This window comes from Aquarana catesbeiana, linkage group LG01 (genome assembly GCF_042186555.1).
Source record: "Aquarana catesbeiana isolate 2022-GZ linkage group LG01, ASM4218655v1, whole genome shotgun sequence".
Taxonomy (NCBI): Eukaryota; Metazoa; Chordata; class Amphibia; order Anura; family Ranidae; genus Aquarana; species Aquarana catesbeiana.
In genome coordinates this window covers 830,148,015-830,166,742 of record NC_133324.1, presented here as the reverse complement: position 1 = coordinate 830,166,742, position 18,728 = coordinate 830,148,015, and positions in this window count along the sequence as shown.

The following is an 18,728-nucleotide window of genomic DNA, read 5'->3' as shown; positions in this document are numbered from 1 at the left end:
TGGCCAATCTTTTTTATGGCCAAGTGGGAGGAGGACATCGTTGATGCACCCAGGAGCCCAGAGGTACTCCTGTGGGTTAGATACATCGACGACGTCCTCCTCCTATGGGATGGCTGTGAGCTGGAGCTGCACAATTTTATGGCAGCTTTAAATAACAACGATAGAGGCATCAAACTCAACTTTGAAGCCACTCGTGACACCATCCAATTTTTGGACTTGAAGATCCAAATTGTGGATGATCAGTTTGTGACATCAACCTACTTTAAGGCGACCAACAGGAATTCATATATTTCTGTAGATAGTTGCCATTACAAACCTTGGCTTAGGGCCATTCCCCAGGGCCAATTTTTGCATCTTAGACGCAATTGTTCAGATGTAAATACCTTTGACCAGCAAGCATCCATTCTTATGGACAGGTTTATCGAAAAGGGGTACGATCAAGTCTCTATATCCCAGGCTGTGAAAATGGCACGTGATAGAGATAGATCTTCACTCTTGTCTGATGCTCCCCCACATAGGACTGATGCCTCTGATGCTGTGCCGTTTATCACCACCTATTCGGTACAGCATCGTAGCATCAAACAATTGATACAGAAGCATTGGCATGTGTTGGGTAGTGACCAAGTCCTTGGCACTATCTTGCCAGCTAGGCCTAGAGTGGTTTTCAAGGGATCGGCTTCCCTTGGCAGCAGAATAGCCCCTTCAGTTCAAGACCCCCACGGGAGAATAGATCCTTTCTCCAAAATCTCACTGGCTACTATAGATGTGGGAAATGCCAAGTTTGCTCTCTGAATGTCAATAGAGCAAGGCGGATTACCATCTACCAGTGCCCTGCGATCATATGAGATCAAACCCTTCATTACTTGTAGTTCTGAAGGGGTGGTCTATCTCTTACAATGCCCTTGTGGGCTTCAGTATGTGGGGAGGACCAAAAGGGCTATGCGTGTCCACCTGAATGAACACATAGGGAATATGAGGAGAGGCTATGGCAAACATCCTGTTTCTAGACACTATGACCAGGTACATAAAAGAGACCCCACCAACACACTATATGTGGGTATTGATAAATACAGACCGCATTGGCGAGGTAGTTCGTTGGTCAGGGAGATCTCTAAGCAAGAGATGTCCTGGATCTACAGACTGAAAAGCTACGTGCCATTTGGCATGAACGTTGATACAGACGTGAATGCCTTTATCAACAATGCCTGATGAGGAACACTAGGTTGCCCCCTACCTTTCACAATTTATATAGGTAGTGAGCGGTCCGATTAATTTAGGGCCTGGTTATGTTCTGTGCAGGGACTGTCATTGCATTTTGAATATGTGTATGTTAACAAAGACATATTTTGTGAGAGCCTCTACTCTGAGTTCCCATCTATCTGGACTATTCTGGCAGCTTTAGTCTAATGGATAGGTGGGGTTAGTTTGTGATTCCCACCACTATTTCTGATATCTTCTTGACCCCTTACTTGTATATAACATGCAGGCTTTGGTTTTTCAATTGGATTGACTCCTAATTTTCATTTTCAATCTTTTTTTTTATTTTAAAAAGTTTTAAAAGAGATTGTATTGACATCCTTATTAGGAATCCAATACTTTTTCATATGGACATAGGGCTCAGACATGCCCGCATCACATTAGGGCATTATAGTATTTTGCCTTAGGACGTTTACGCCCCGTTATTTTTTGAAGTCCATTCGCCCTTGTATATTTTTATATTTTTTAGTCACCACTTGTATTCAATTGATATGATCTGGCTTGATCTGGATTTACGTTTTGTTTCTAATTGCTGATATGGCCACTAGGTGGCTATCGCTCCTTTGAGCATGTCCCCTCTGACCTATATTTAGCTATTTCCGGTCCGTATCATGGACCGCGTTGGGCGCCGCGATTGCAATATCCTTGGCTCTCTTTTTGTCTGGATCCTTATACATCCCTCCTCTGTCCCCGTTTTGCAAGTGGTTTTATGAGTTTGGATGTTTTTTCCTTTTTTAATATCAAATCATCTAGCATATTTTTATTTATTTTTTAGCTACTGATTTTTATCAGTTGGGGTTTTTGTATCATACTTGGCACTGACGTGTCCACATAGATTCAGTGCCCGTATGGTAATTTTATTATGATTTTGAGTTATTTGAACCATCCATGCGCCTTATGTCTCCTTGATTCCTGACCCCATAGCCCACTTTTTGTGAGTAAGATTCTGTCAATTCCATGTGATGAACTGAATCCTCATTGACTGTGGGTGCACCTACGCATTCGGATCATTCAACGTTTGGGATTTAGGCCCATTGCGGAAGTCTGCCGATGCAGCGGAACTCAGAGTGAGGCTTGGTTAGGTTGTCGTTGTACTATATAGGGAGGTGATGCAATGTGCCGCCCGTGCCCCTAGACGACGTAACTCTATTACGAAATGCTGTGTAGGGCGGAGTGACGTGTTCGTGTCACTTCCCACCGCTGCTGTGATACCAGTAGGACGGGTTGTCTGTGAGCTTCCGGCCGGCGCTCCAGACTCTTTCTAGGCGCTTAAGAATTGATTACCAGCATGTGAGTGCTTTCTTTTTTTGATTTTATAATAAAGTTAAATGATTTTACACTTAGAGCTTTTCTATTTTATATCACATCCACTCTGTTGAGAGCTCGGTGTCCCAATTCCTGTAAGTGTGAACACCTCCATCACGGTACCAAGGCCCTTGATGTTCCATCCCAGTGCCAAGTGTTCGGCCCTTCGGTGGTGACCCGGATTATCATTTAAAACAGCTTACTCCGACCCTCTGTAGTGGGGGGTCATGAGTTTCTGGTAAGCGGCCAGTCTTTATATATGGGGGTGGATCAAGCACTGTGCCTTCATACAGCAAGATTTCAGTTCCAATTGATTTCTCATTAATCACCTGGGTGACTCATATATATTGTATACACATGGACTTTTTATTTTTCACCATTGCATACGAATAATGCATACTTGATGGATCACTAACTTGTTATATATTCAGTTCATATTTGTGTTTTATTTCATTATATATTTTTATATGTTCTATATACATATATTTATTCACTTATTCACTAATAGGATGGACTGATGATCATATTTATGGTCACTGGTCCCCCTCTTAGCGCGATTCCGTTTTTTTTTCCATTTTGATTTTAATGTGTTTATGTTGCATAGAGGAATTCGCAGCTTTTTATTTACACTGTTTACACACTTCACCTATGCGCAGTTTCTTTCTTTTCTTTTTTTGATCCAGGAAGAAGTCATATGAAATCCACCAGGATCTACGAAAGTCCCGCCCATCATTTACACAAAAAATACAAACACTTTTGCAAATAAATCATCTTTTTTCATAAATTTAGACCATAATGCATTCTGCTATATATCTTGGTAAAAAAATAACAAGCTATTTCTCACACACAGCATAGGCATACTTATAATTACACCACAAAACACATTTTTTTTTATGTCTCCTAAGTATGGGGATACCACATGTGTGAGAATTTTTCACAGCCTAGATGCAGAGAGGGGCCAAAATCCAAAAAGCACCTTTGGGCTTTCAAAGAGCATAAATTACACATCTAATTTTTTGACTACAGATCACATTTTTGGAGGCCCTGGAGCACCAGAACAGTAGAAACACCTACACAATGGCCCCATTTCAGAAAAGCAAACACTTCAATGTATTTTCTAAAAGGCATAGTGAGTCTTTTGAAAATTACATTTTTTGACAAAAGGTTTTTGGAAAATTCAGGAAAGAAAATGAAATATTTTTTTTTTACACAACACATCATAGACATACACCCAAAAAAACATTCTGGTGCTCCTCTTATGTATAATGATACCACATGTCTGAGACATTTTTACGGCCTAGCCACACAAAGGGGCCCAAAATCCAAGGAGCACCTTCAGGCGTTCTAGGGAGATAAATTACGCATCTGATTTCCTGATTATATCATATCATAATTTTGGAGGCCCTTGGAGCACCAGGACAGTGGAATCATCCACAAAATGACCACATTTTGGAAAGCAAACTCTGTAGGGTATTTTAAGGAGGCATGCTGAATCTTCTGAAGACTTCATTTTTTTGCCACAAGTTTTTGAAAAATGCAGGAAGAAAATTAATGTTTTTTTATTTTACACAAAGTTATCAAATGAATTTAGATATTGCTTACATACAGAATAGGCATACTTAGAATTACACCCCAAAATGCATTCTGCTACTTCTACCAAGTATGGCAATACCATATGTGTGAGAATTTTTAACTTTTTGGACTGATTATATGCCGGGCATTGTATCTTGTGTGTAACACAAATCATCCAATTGTATCAAAACCAATTCAATCCAGTTATCCATAGGAGATAGCTGGGACTTGTGTCTGACAGGAATATAGTCAGAATCATGGTCAATAAACAGGACAGGGGCAGTACAGGTGGCAGGCAGAGGCAATACTGCACTGGTGTGGTGGTATTCAGGAGCATTGTCGCTGGCTGCACTGGTCTAGTGACACTGGGGACTAGTGTGGCAGCAATCAGGAACACTGCTGTTGACTTACATTAGTCAGGTGACACTGGGACTGGTGTTGGGACAATCAGGGACATCGTTGCTGGCTCACTCTGGTTTGGTGACGCTGCGACTGATGTGGTGGTGATCAGGGACAATGACCTCAAATTTATTCTGCAGCAAGACAATTACACCAAACATACAGCCAACATCATTAAGAACTACTGCATCTTCAGTTTATAGAACATGGAGTCCTGTCCTTGGTCCTGTACCATGTGATCATTGTAACAAATTACAGAGATCGCAGTAGTTCTCAATGGCTGTATGAATGACAGCCATTGTAACTTCTGGACATGTGATGCTGTGACTGGTCACATAGTGCAGCACAGCCGCTTGGTACTCGGGTCAGTAAGTCAGTAATCTGCTGTGTCCATCAGACACATCAATCACAGGATTGTGCCACTGTGCGCCTTCAGGAGAGTGCACAAGGCACAATTCTGGGAGGACGTATGGATACATCTTCAAAGGAACAATGCTTGTCCTGCCCACCCACTGTACCTATACACATATTTAGGCAATGATGTCACCACTATTCTTTACTTTTTTCTTTATATAATCGAGTGTCAACATAAGGGTGCATTAGGATTGACAATGGATTTAGAATGAGGGACTTTTTGGGGATTTACATTTATTTCATAAAGGACTTGTCAAACCTTTGGTACCAAAGGAACCGTTAGTTAGCTTTGAAACTAGCAACAGAGGCCAGTTAATAATGGCAGAGACCTTCTCATGAGTCATGCATAATCCCAAACCTGACACAATATAACCCAGGAATGGTACCGATGACAGCTTGGGTCATCGTTTTTTCTTTTTATGCCAGGTTGGCAGTGGTGGGCATCATAATTGAAAATTGATTTACAATAAGGGACAATTTTGGGGACTTTTTTTAATAATGGATTTGTAAAACCTTTGGGGAGTCTTTATTTTTCATATTACTCATTATTTTTTTTGTGGATGAGGATGGATACAATGTACCTCATACTCTTTTACATTGGGGTGCAAGTATCTGAGGGTCCCCTTATTATTAAAGAGGGTTTCCATAATCTGATAAGTCCTCCCACCCACAAACAGAACAGAACAAGGTACCATTGGTAGCTTTGAGACTAGCAGCTAAGGCCAGTTAATAATGGCATTATTAAGAGTCATTTTCAGAGTCCATGCATAACCCCAAACCTGATACAATTTAACCCAGGACTGGTACCTTGGAAGGCATCAATGACGGCTCTAATCGTCGAGTACTCATTCACATGGGGCGCTGGTATCTGAGTGCCCCTTTAATATTAAAGGGGAGTTCCAGGTACCAATAAGCCCCCCCAACTGTAGACCCCCACAACCACTGGGAAAAGGTTGTGGAGATGAGGCCTTGTCCTCATCAACATGGGCACAAGGTACTCTGCTGGGGGGTGTCCTCCCATGTTGAGGGTATATGGACTGGTATGGTTGAGGATGGAGGATGCACATATGCCCCCCCCCTTTACTGGTCATCTGGGCTGCATGCTTGGATTTCCTGGGGGACCTGACACCTTCTTTTCCATTGTTTTCTTTTTTTTGTGAGGGACTCCCTTAAGAGCCATACCAGGCTCAATTTGTTTCATTCTTGCTGTGGAATGTGCCACAGCAAAAATAACATTTGCAAAAGAATACAAAGACATCCTAAATTTCTGGAAAATAAACCTTACCAGCTTCTATAAAATAGGGCCTCCTATCTATTTGGGGCCTTTGGGGTCTGTGTGCTGTTCTGTAAAAAAAAGAAGCCAAGATAAATGTGTAATTGGCTGGCAATTTAGCACTTTTTGTATTTCTTTGTAAGTGTCAGTGCTAAAAATAAAAATCACTGCTCCCAGTCACATGGAATTTTTCAAAACTTTTTTTGCATTGGCATATGTTCCCCAGGGTAGTGAACCCCCCTTACACACACTAACACACACATTATTTATTAGCCACCCCTTATCCCAGAAAATAGTCTTTTTTGATTTGCCAGATTTGGCTTCCATTAATTTAAATGGGGTTCGGGTTCGACAAGTGAACTTCTTAGAAGTTTGGTGAACCCTTTTTGAACCAAATCCAGGGCAGTTCAGCTCATCGATACTTCAATGAAGAAGAGATGCACAATGTTAAGTTTTCTGAGAAAAGAACCAGTAACAAAGGTTTTTTTTATACCTCTTTAAAACACATACATCATTTTTTGAAGGCCAAGCTTTAGTATTAAAACCTTTTTTTATTAAGGAGATAAAGGATGAAGAAATGAAAGAATAGTCATGTATAAACTGGCTGTAGTAGATGGAAAAAAAAAACAAGAAACCTTTGGTAGCTTTGAGACTAGCAGCAGATGCCAGTTTATAAAGGCAAGGACCTTCCCATGCATAAACCCAAACCTGACACAATGTAATCCAGGAATAGTATATTGGAACACTCAAGAAGATATTATTCCAGCTTGGCACTGAATTCAGTCATTGATGTACTCTGACATGGCCTAAGGATTCAGGGACAAATACAACCCCTTGGCAGGAATAGCACAGTTGAACAGTTTGTGGGACTGGTATTCACGAGAGGCCCCCGAGTGTCCCAGGTCCCAACACCCAGCTTCACCCTGCTCTAAGCACCAAGGATCTCAGAGAACATCGGGTAGTACATCTGGAGCAGAAGAGTGAATTGTGGCACAGTGAAATAGAACAGGTCACCAGGATATGGACTAGGATATGTGCTGTCTCTCTCTCTTTCTCTGTCTGTCTCTCTCTGTCTGTCTGTCTCTCGCTTTCTGTCTGTCTCTCTATGTCTGTCTGTCTGTCTGTCTCTCTCTCTCTCTCTCTCTCTCTCTCTCTCTGTCTCTCTTTTTATCTCTCTGTCTCTTTGTGTGTCTCTCTCTCCCTCTATCTGTCTCTCTCTCTCTGTCTGTGTCAGTCTCTCTCTCTGTGTCTATCTCTCTCTGTGTCTGTCTCTGTCTGTGTCTGTCTCTGTCTGTCTCTCTCTGTCTCCCCCTCTCCCCCCTTGCAGTCAACAGCATGTGGTGAAAATTGTGTTTTTCCCATATCTTACATGTTCCTCTTTAAAAACGCTTATAAACGAAAGTGTGCATAAACTCGGGTTACCTCTTTTACACGAGTTTATGAGCATTTGGCATTTGAAATGCCAGTAAACTACCATCCTGAATGTGATTTAGGCTTCATGTATACTGCTGCTGGTAAACGGATGTTTAGGAGCAGTTGGGTGTTTTTTTCAGATGTCCCTGAACTCTCCTTAATGTTATCTTATAAGTACATGTACACAGGGTTGTTTATAGTCATTTCTAGGCAGTTGTGTTTAGAAGCATTTTTTGGAAAATGAAAAAAAAAAATGCGCTCAGGACGGATGTTCAGAGGCATTTGAAACGCCAAATGCCTGTAACAGCTTGTAAAAGTGGTAACTCACGCTTAGCCGCGTTTCGTTAACAGGCGTTTTTAATGGAGAAACATTTTTGACTATTTTCAATGTTAAAAATGCTTCTGAATGTAAACGCGACATGTAAACACGGCACAATGGACGTTTTTAAAATCTGTCAAGTTAAATCGTTCAGAAGAGGTTTTAAAATGTCCAGTGTACATGAAGCCTTATCTGCTTTCAAGAAAATGCTAGTAAACTCAACTGCCTCTAAACCCCTATAAATGACTGAGTATACGTGTACAGATAAGATAACATTGAAGAGAGTTCAGGGGCTGCTGAAAAAAATACACAACTGCTCCTAAACATCCGTTTATCAGCTGCAGTGTACATGAAGATGTTGGTTGCTATCTGTCAAGTTAAATCATTCAGGAGAGGTTGTAAAAATGTCCCATGTACATGAAGCCTTAAAGTTATGTATTTTCATTGACTCTTTAAAGTTCTTTTAATTTTCTGAATTACATATCAGAATTATCACAAGTTTATCATAGCAATGGTTTTTTTTTTGTACAATTCTATTTGAATAATAAAAGCCCCCTTTCAAATGAAAACATTATGCTGATGTATTTAGTATGCCTGCGGTATGAGGAATTATTACCAAAGTACCAGAATATATCATGGCAGATGTGTAGTGAAGCTGTACAGTCAGCAGTGACGGGTGCAGGTTGCTGAGTCTGTAGAATGACTGGAGGTACCACTGAAAAACACTTCAATAATTAAACATAGTCATCAGATCATTCAAGGGAGCTGGAGGGAGCTGAAATAATACAGAATAAAAAAAGAGGGAGAAATGAAAGCTGAGGGAAGAACAGAGGCGCCACTGAGAAAAGAGAGGAGTGATGGATGACATAAGCACGGCATGCCATCATTTGTGGACATGTAATTAATTGATGTGCCTTGAAATAATGTTTTATATTTCTTTGGAAGAAAAAAATATACATGTCTTGTATAAATACTGTACTTTTGTGTACATGTTATATTGTATATATAACCTTTTTTTCCTCTGCCCTAAAGATTATAAAACTGATTATTAATCTATTTAATTTTAAGATAAACATCAATTGGTCTTTAAAAAATATAATTCCTAAATTTATAATTTTGGCTAAAAATGATTTCTTGTGGTTTAAAATCAATTATATGCATTAATACTAATTTGTAGACCACAAAACAACAAGACAAAACAATAAGGGGGCTATAAAATGCATTTTATACCAGTAAATTAATGTCAACTACAAAGTGATTGAAGTTAAAAAATTAGCTATTTGAGTTATAAAATAAATTGTGTGGTACACATCAGTTTGTGTGTAACGTGGGTAATCCGTACTATCCCCAAAATATACTAATGAAAATCTAGATATAAAAATACAAAATAAATACTAATGAAAAATGTGATGGTGCTGCAATCTACAAAAAACTGGAATATTCAGCTTTAAAAATGTGTACAGTGGAAATAGATGCGCAACCAAAAAGGGGTACCAATGTGTGCAAAAAGACACAAATAAGTGCAACACCTGTTCTGTATGTGCACCTTTAGAACAACTCAACCAAATGAGAACAAAAATCAGCAAAAAACGACAAAATAAATGTCCATCAATATACATAAATTGAGCCTGTGCTAAAAAAGCTAAAAAAAGCCAGGAAAATCTTTGAAGCATTCAGTATAGTCCTTTAGAAGTAGATATAAAGGTAAAATGCCCCAATGAATCCTTTTCTTAGTATGGTCCCACACGACAGCCAAGGAGTAATAAGAAAGCCAGGTGGCCGCTTACCAGAACTGTAGGACCTCTGTTACGGAGGTCTAATGGGCACAGACAGGAGGGAACTCTTAGGCAGGGGTGGTAGTTTTAAACTCTCAGGCAGGGGCGGCAGTCTTTATTCTTACTTGCCGCATTGGCAAGTAAGGATAAAGACTCTGCAAAGAGTGAATCATGGAAAAAAAGAGGGCTTCATAGTGCAGTCCGTATTAAAAACAAACAAAAATTCCTTTATTACTGCAACATTGTAACACTGACATCTACGATATGCACAGAAAAAGCAGGCACTTGAAAGGGAAAAAAGCACCGCCGTGGCTCACGCGGCGGTATATGGATATATGGAAGTAGTTTTTTACAAGCCCCGGAGCTCCTCTGCAAGCCACTGTCGGTTCTGGCGCTTCCGCTATAAATAATATGGATGTAACGCTGCACGCTGACTTCCAATCCCAGTTGATGCCGTCTGGGGGGAAATGCATTAGGCGGATCCAGCGGTGATGTCATGACGCCCGGGCAGCCGTGCTGACACGATACTGTGTGCTATTGTTCAAGAAACATCTCTCTAAATGCAATCTCTTACATTAAAAGCTTTCGTTTTTTAAATGATAATGCACTATGAGTCCTCCCTTTTAATTTTCATCACCCTGTGAGCAGGGAGCCTGAGGCTGTCTGGAGTTCCAGAGAGGTGGCTGTAGGGAATAGTGTCCTTTTCATCTGAAGTTACCTACAATGCGCATTTGATCCTTTGGGCCTGGTAAGCAGCTATTTTTTCACCTAAGAGCACGGTGGTGATGCACCTAGCATTTTGAAGGCTACCCCTTATCTCACAAGGCACTAACACAGTGGAATTGGGACATTTGAATGGCTCCACTATTTATCTTCATGTTTATTTTTTCATTTTTATGTGTATTTATATGTATTTTCACTTTTATTTTTTCATTTTTACATGCAAGAATTTTTTTTAATGGACCTTGTGTCAATTTACTACATTATGGTTCATTAGCTCATTTGCACTTTCATGCACATTTATATAAGTTTTTGGGAATGTGTGCATCTCTAAATAGGCACGCACCACCCCAAGTGTCACATTTGATTTAAAGCTGTGATTAACTATTACCACTGTGTATTTATTGAGACCGCATTTTTTTCTCTTTATCATTACTACTTATCCTGGTATTCAATATTTTGATTGGCCAAGCGCAACCTTGGACTACACCATTAGTACACCTGGATTGGCTGAGAGTTCTGGTATTTCCTTTTACAGTCAATGCTACCTTTCAGAGATTATTGTCTACACCAGACTTTCTAAACCTCTTTATCCCAGAGAAATCATTGAGATACATTATTTAGTTCTCAGGGAACCTTTTGTCAGGATCGTGTGTGCTCCTGCTCCATCATAGCTGCTGGTTCCAGCATCCTGGTTTTAGCTGTGGCATTCTCCTTGTCTGTCTGTCTGTCCACCTGTAAGGGGATTGATGTGGCCAATCTCTGGGTGAAGATGAACCTGTTTTTAGTCAGCCAAGCCTGCCATGCTTGTGATATGGCATTTGTAAGATGTGTTCCAAACTCCCTGTTGGTCTACCCTGCTCTGCTAGATTGGATTCCCTCATTGACGTCCTTGGATTGGATATCGACTACTCTCTGAACGCTGCCTGCCTTTTGACTCGGATTTATCCCTAACTATTCAGAACTTCGTTTGTCTTGTACCTGGGCTGTCATTGGACATACAGTGCATCCAGAAAGTTTTTACAGTGCTTCACTTTTTCCACATTTTGTTATGTTACCGCCTTGTTCTAAAATTAATTGAATTAATTATTTTCCTCAAAATTCTACAAACAATACCCCATAATGACAACATGAAAGAAGTTTATTTGAAATCTTTGCAAAATTATTAAAAATGAAAAACGAAAAAAATCCCATGTACGTAAGTATTCACAGTCTTTGCTCAATAATTTGTTGAAGCACCTTTGGCACCAATTACAGCCTCAAGTCTTTTTTAGTATGATTCTGCAAGCTTGGCACACCTATTTTTGGGCAGTTTATCCAATTATTCTTTGCAGGACCTCTCAATCTCCATTAGATTGGATGGGAAGCATCAGTGCACAGCCATTTCCATATCTCTCCAGAGATGTTTATTCAGGTTCAAGTTTGGGTTCTGGCTGGGCCACTCAAGGACATTAACAAAGTTGTCACGTAGCCACTTCTTTGTTATCCTGGCTGTGTGCTTAGGGTCGTTGTCATATTGGATGATTAACTTTTGCCCCAGTCTGAGGTCCAGAGCGCTCTGTAGCAGATTTTTATCAAGGATGTCTCTGTACATTGCTGCATCCATCTTTCCCTCAATACTGACTAGTCTCTCAGTTCCTGCCACTGAAAAACATCCCCACATGCTGCCACCACCATGCTTCACTGTAGGGATGGTATTGGCCAGGTGATGAGTGGTGCCTGGTTTCTTCCAGACATGGTGCTTGCTATTCGGGCCAAAGAGTTTAATCCTTGTTTCATCAGACCATCAGATTTTACTGAGGAGTGGCTTCTGTCTGGCCCCTCTACCATACAGGCCTGATTGGTGGAGTGCTGCAGAGACAGTTGTTCTTCTGGAAGGTTCTCCTCTCTCCACAGAGAAACGCTGAAGCTCTGCCAGAGTGACCATCGGGTTCTGGGTCACCTTCCTGACTAAGGCCCTTCTCCCTGATCGCTCAGTTCGGTTGGGAGGCCCGCTCTTGGAAGAGTCCTGGTGGTTCCAAACTTCTTCCATTTATGGATAATGGAGGCCACTGTGCTCATTGGGACCTTCAATGCTGCAGAAATATTTCTGTACCATTCCCCAAATCTGTGCCTTGATACAATCCTGTCTCGGAGGTCTACATACAATTCCTTGGACTTCATGGCTTGGTTTGTGCTTTGACATGCACTGTTAACTGTGGTACTTTTTATAGACAGGTGTGTGCTTTTCCAAACCATGTCCAATAGACATGTGCAATTCGTTTCATTCTGAATTCGTTTTTTAACGAATCTTGACAAATTTGTTAATTCAGAAATATCCGAATTAACGAAAACCCATTTAACAAATTTTTCCGTAAATTTGAAAATTCGTAAATTCGAAAATTAGTAAATTCAAAAATTCGAAAATAATAAAATCTGAAATAATAAATAACTAATAATAACTTAACTATTACTAACTATTAAATTATAGGTATTGGAATTTCCTTTCAAATGTGGATGTTAGTGAACGTAACAAATACAAATTTATTAGAAATTATGAATTATCCAAAATAACGAATTCCGTATCTAAACGAATGGAACATAACAAATTAATATTAATAAATAACAATAATTAAAACTTTTTTTGTTATTATTAGTATTTATTATTCATTTGTTCAGTTCCATTTGTTTAGATGTAGCATTTGTTATCTCGGATAATTCATAGCTTTGGATAAATTCGTATTCGTTATGTTCACTAACAGCCAAATTTGAAAGAAATTCCAATAACTATAATTTAATAGTTAGTTATTATTAGTTAGTTAGTTAGTTATTCTTTAGAATTTTCAGATTTTTTTTCTTATTTTCGGATTTTCGAATTTACAAATTTACAAATTGCGATCATAAAGAATGACCTGAAAAACAAAAAAAAAACGAAGAACGAATGAAACGAAAACGCACAAATTTTTCTGCCATGCACATGTCTACCAATCAACTAAATTTACCACAGGTAGACTCCAATCAAGTTGTAGAAACATCCCAAGGATGATCAGTGGAAACAGGATGCACCTGAGCTCAATTTTGAGTGGCATGATAAAGGCTGTGCATACTTATGTACATGTGATTTTTTTCATCTTTTATTTTTAACAAATTTGCAAAGACTTCTTTCTTGTTGTCTTGGTAGAATTTTGAGGAAAATAATGAATTTAATCTATTTTGGCATAAGGCTGTAACATAACAAAATGTGGAAAAAGTGAAGTGCTGTGAATACTTTCTGGATGCACTGTATCTGCCTGTCTGGCTACTGCAATCGCCTGTTTGCTTTGCTCAGTTCACGCCAACCCTGGCCAGCACTATAGCATTTTGTATAAGTCCTGAGGGCAACCAAGTACTGGTAGGCCTGCTTGCCTTATGGAAAAGGGGGCTGCTAAAGGTGAAGAACACAGAAGCTAGCTATAGTGTTTGACCACCTGTGTTAGGGGTAAGTGTGACATTATCACAAGCCTTTAACAAGAACATTTTTCTGTGAAGATGGCTTGTTTATTTGCTGAGGAGATTTGCACACTGACACGCCAAGTCCAGGAACTGTCTGTGCGTGCAAAAACACACCTCCAGCAGTAACGCAGGAGCCAGAGCCCAAGGTTAACCCACCTGGTGGGTTCTGGTGACCCCCATATGTTTTCGAGCTTTAAAAATAATTGTATGTTATACTTTAAGCCACACTCTTTTGTTTCTGAAGTATCCTCTGAGGGAACGGCTAGAAGAAGATCCCAGGGACCCTGCTTATACTGTGGCAACCATGGCCACTTTGTCCTAATAAACTGGAAAATGCCAAGTGTCTAGTGCGGGAGGGGTCTGCTTCTGTAGACTATACAGTGTCAGGTTCCCCTCGGGACAAACTATTTGTTCCTGCACAACTTAGTTCTGCCACATTTTTTCATCACCTCTCAGCTTTCATTGATTCTGGTGCAGCTAGCAATCTCATTGATAGGGACCTAGCACACCGTCTAAAGATTCCCTTGACTAATGTGCACAGACCCTATTTAGTCTTAGCTGTTGATAGCTCTCCTTTGTCCATGGGCCTGGTCACCTTATGCACTGTACCCTTTACCCTGACCATTAAGGAATTTCATAGGGAGACAATCAGCTTCTACTTAATAATATTTCTTGCCTATCCTCTTATCTTAGGTTATCCTTGGCTTAAACTTCATAACCTGCATGTAGATTGGGTACTGGTCCCAGACCTGCTTCCAGAACTGCATTAAAACTGCTGACCAGTTGCCTATTTGTAACTATTTTGTGGCCAGTACCAGTCATGTACCTTTATTATAGTCCTATTTGGATCTTGATCATGACCACTTTTCTAAGTGTGAGTCCAGATTGTATAACAATTTGCCTTTATATGACTCTGTTGTAGCAAAAGATACTGACACGTTTATTGAATCCTTTACAGGCCACCTCTTCAGCCAATTGCCACAGTCTGAATTTTTTCCTCCTAGTGGCTGAACTTACCTAAATTCTTGCAATCTTGGGCCTTGTTTGGAAACTTCCTCTAAGTTTTACAATATCTTACCTCCAGCACAAGTAATGGGGGCCCTTTACCCTGACCTATTGGACTCTATTTTAAAGGCTCAGGCTTGTTTTCCAACCAATATACCCCCTGGACAGCTGTTTGTTCCACCTTAGGCTTAAAGTGCTTTCATAAATAAATGATACTAAAACAGCCAGGAACCCAGGGATTACTAAAACATTTTCTTTGGTTTCTCGCAGGTGTTGGTGGCCCTCTCTCCATAAGGACTCCTGTTCCTATGTAAAAGCTTGCAAAACTTGTGCTCGCTCTATGTCCACAGATATCAAGCCCTCTGGATTACCCTACCTTTGCCTGTCTCTAAACGTCCTTGGACGCTCATCCAGGCCAGAGCCAGAAGAGTGGTGGAGAACGCTTTTGGGATAATGGCCAGCCAGTTCCATCTATTCCTTACGCCAATCAACATGGCAGAATATAAACTTAACCATATAATCCTTGCATGCTGCATTCTATACAACTATTTAAGGAGAAATTCAATGAACTATGTGGCCTCAGTTGGGCCTGAGGCCAGGCTTCAACAAGAAACCCTGACGGCGCTTGAAGCTGGCTATCGTGGCTTGCACCACCAGAGCCCCCACGAAGTAAGACAGAAGTATGTTGAGTACTTTGCGGGTGGGGGGTCCATTGTTATGCTAGAAACTGATTAAGAAACATTTTATCCTAAATTGTTGAACTTAAACTGAAAGAATATTTCCTTTGATTTACTGCCTGGGTATCTTTTAGCTGTCTCATAGGTTCCCCAATGGGCTTTTCTTTTTGGGCATTTTCTTCAATAGTGCAAATGTAATTTATTCGAAACATTAGGTGACAATCTCTTCTTCAGTGAACTATTATTATGTTGTGGGTCTGATACAAACACCTTGTTTTTGTTGTCAATGTATGTAATGCCTTACTGACAAAAATATTCATCATTTTCAGCACCATGAATGAATTTTGTGGAGTCATGAAAATGGCATGATTGAGGCAAAATAGAAAGCACGGTGGGTGTTATTTACTAAAAGAAATTCCAGATTGCACCCCAAGTGCACTTAACAGTGCACATGAAACTGCACTTGTAGTGCAAAGTGGATTTGCCTTTAGTAAATAACCCCCATTGTCACTGTAAACATCAACTTTTACTCCAAAAACTGCTTTTGATCATTGAAAGAAGAAGCCACACATTGTTGAGTAGAAAACTTTTTACTCAAAGCACATTCACATGTGCATTTAGAAAAGTGTTTTTGAACAAACCAACATCTTTGGTGTATAACATTATTTTTTGTCACATTAATTAGAAATAGCCTTTTTTGATTAAACAGGCATGTTTCAAAACATAACATACAGAACTCAGGAACTTACAAAGTTCAACTTTGACAAAGTGAAGGCAATATCAGACATCAGTATGTCCAAACTGTGTTGATATTGCCTTCATCAAATGGGGTGATGTCACCCCTGTAAAAGCCAAATTTTAAAGATGCACACAAATTGGGATTCAAAATGGGGATTTCCCTCCTGATCCCATACCTAATGTCAACATGTGCTAGCTCCCATCATGGGGAATCAATGGATGCGTTTTGGGGCTTACTGTGGTACTACGACAGACTGCATTTTCTGGCAGGCCAGACTGAACCCAGGCCAGCACTCTCCAGTCTTCCTTCAAGGTTTCCTTCCCCCCCAGCTGAGGCTTCCGACGGCCAACCTGGGCCTTCCAGGCAGCCACATGTGGAGGAGCCCAGCTTGAGTCAGGTATAGCATTCTTCAAAATATTTCTGGTTGTCAAATTAATGATGTTAAATATATGTTAGTTTTGATAACTAATTTCTGATTTCCCAAAGTGTTTTACATATCAATAGACAGTAGTGGCCATAAATGATTGTGACAAGAATGAAAAATGCTGGGGTCAGAATGATAGTCTTTTCTATTTATTAAATTCAATTTGCAACAGTCATGAGCTGAAAATTGTGTATGACTGATGAACCAAAAACTAAAACTATGTCCCTTTTTCATACTCAGGAAAGTCTCAGCCAGGAGGAGGCTGTAGAAAGTGGCAGCCAGGAGGTGTCGGGGGTAAGTGGCAGCCAGGAGGTGGCCGGGCCCAGTAGCCTGCCCGAATCCCAGGTCACTCCCCTCCGCCTTCCACAAAAAAGTGCCAGGAAGAGGAGTAACCTGAAGGAGGCAGCAATTGGCCTATTTCTAAAGGCTACTGTGGCCCTCAGAAACCCCCCCAGTGTTCAAGAGGACTATGCCTACATGACAGCCTGCAAAATGCTGGAAATGGAGGAGGGCCAACGCCTCTTATGTGAGGAAGTGATCTTGAAAGCCCGAAAAAAGGGGTTGAGAGGTGAACTCACAAGCCAAAGCAACATTTGTGAGTTGAACCATGGTCCTCCTCCTCCTCCTCCACCGCCTGCCACACCTCCAACACCAGAGCCACAGCCTGGAAGGAAGCATGTAAGGAAGACCAGAGAGTGATGGCCTGGGTTCACTCTGGTCTGACAAAAGATGCAGGCTGTGGTATGACCACAGCCTGGGGACATATATGTCATCTGCTGCTGTTCCTGATCTCTTGTAGTCCTGGACCAGATTGTGCTCACTATTATATGGACTCCTCAGGGCACCAATTTTGACTGTAAAATAATAGATGTGTGCCCTGTGGTACAAAGGCTTCACAAATTTCACCAGTTTCTTCAGCGTTGCCTTCCTCTTTATTTTGTTATGACCCAGAATAAATGGATATTTATTTTTCACAAATACTTGCCTATGTGTTTTACTTTAAAAAGGACAGTTTGTGAGTAGGCAGGTACATTTCTAAAATACAAGGTCAAATTGACAAGGGACACCAACCAACCTCCTTGAGGTAAAAAAATACAAGATAATAATGGTGTTGTGGTAACTTGACACACAAAATGATAAATAATATTATGGAGTGCACTAGAAAACAAAAAAAAATGCAGATCTTGATAAAAAAAAACAAATAAAACAAAAAAACAAAAAGAAGAATTATTGAGATCTAACGAAAAAAAAAATTAATATTATTCATGAGATCACGAGAAATTATAAAGAAAGAAGTTTGTGAGAACTCTGTGTGAATATGAGCAGCAAAACAAACTTCATTCTTCTAGAATTCTAAAGAAGAGAATGCGCTGCATTAAAAGATTTCAAAATTTGCAGCGTGACGAATGTGCTGTGTCCATTATAAATGCTAGTTTTACCAGACCAAGCGCTTCCGTCTCGTAATTTATTCTGAGCAATGCTAGGCACTTTGTGCGTCGGAATTGTGTACACACGATCGGAATTTACGCAAACTGATTTTGTTGTCGGAAAATTTGAAAACCACATCTCAAATTTTGTGCGACGAAAATTCCGATGGAAACTGTCACACGGTCGGAATTTCCAACAACAAACTCTGATCGCACATTTTACATCAGAAAGTCCGACCGTGTGTACACAGCATAAGGACTTCTTTGAATGGATTGCCTCATCGAGCAAAGTGAAGCCCTTAATCTTTTCTTCAAGCCACTCTGCTTCCCGCCTGTGTTCCAGCTACCCAGCTTGACTCCAGTGACATGTCACCTGCTATACAGCCTGACTTTACTGGTTTTCTGTCTACCGTCCAGTTTGGCACCAGACTCTCTGCCTGCTAACCAACCTGACCTTGCTGATCCCCTGACCATTACCCAGCTTGATGGACGTGTGCCAGAAGTCTAACCTGCCTTTCAGGGTCTGGGGGCCCCTCCT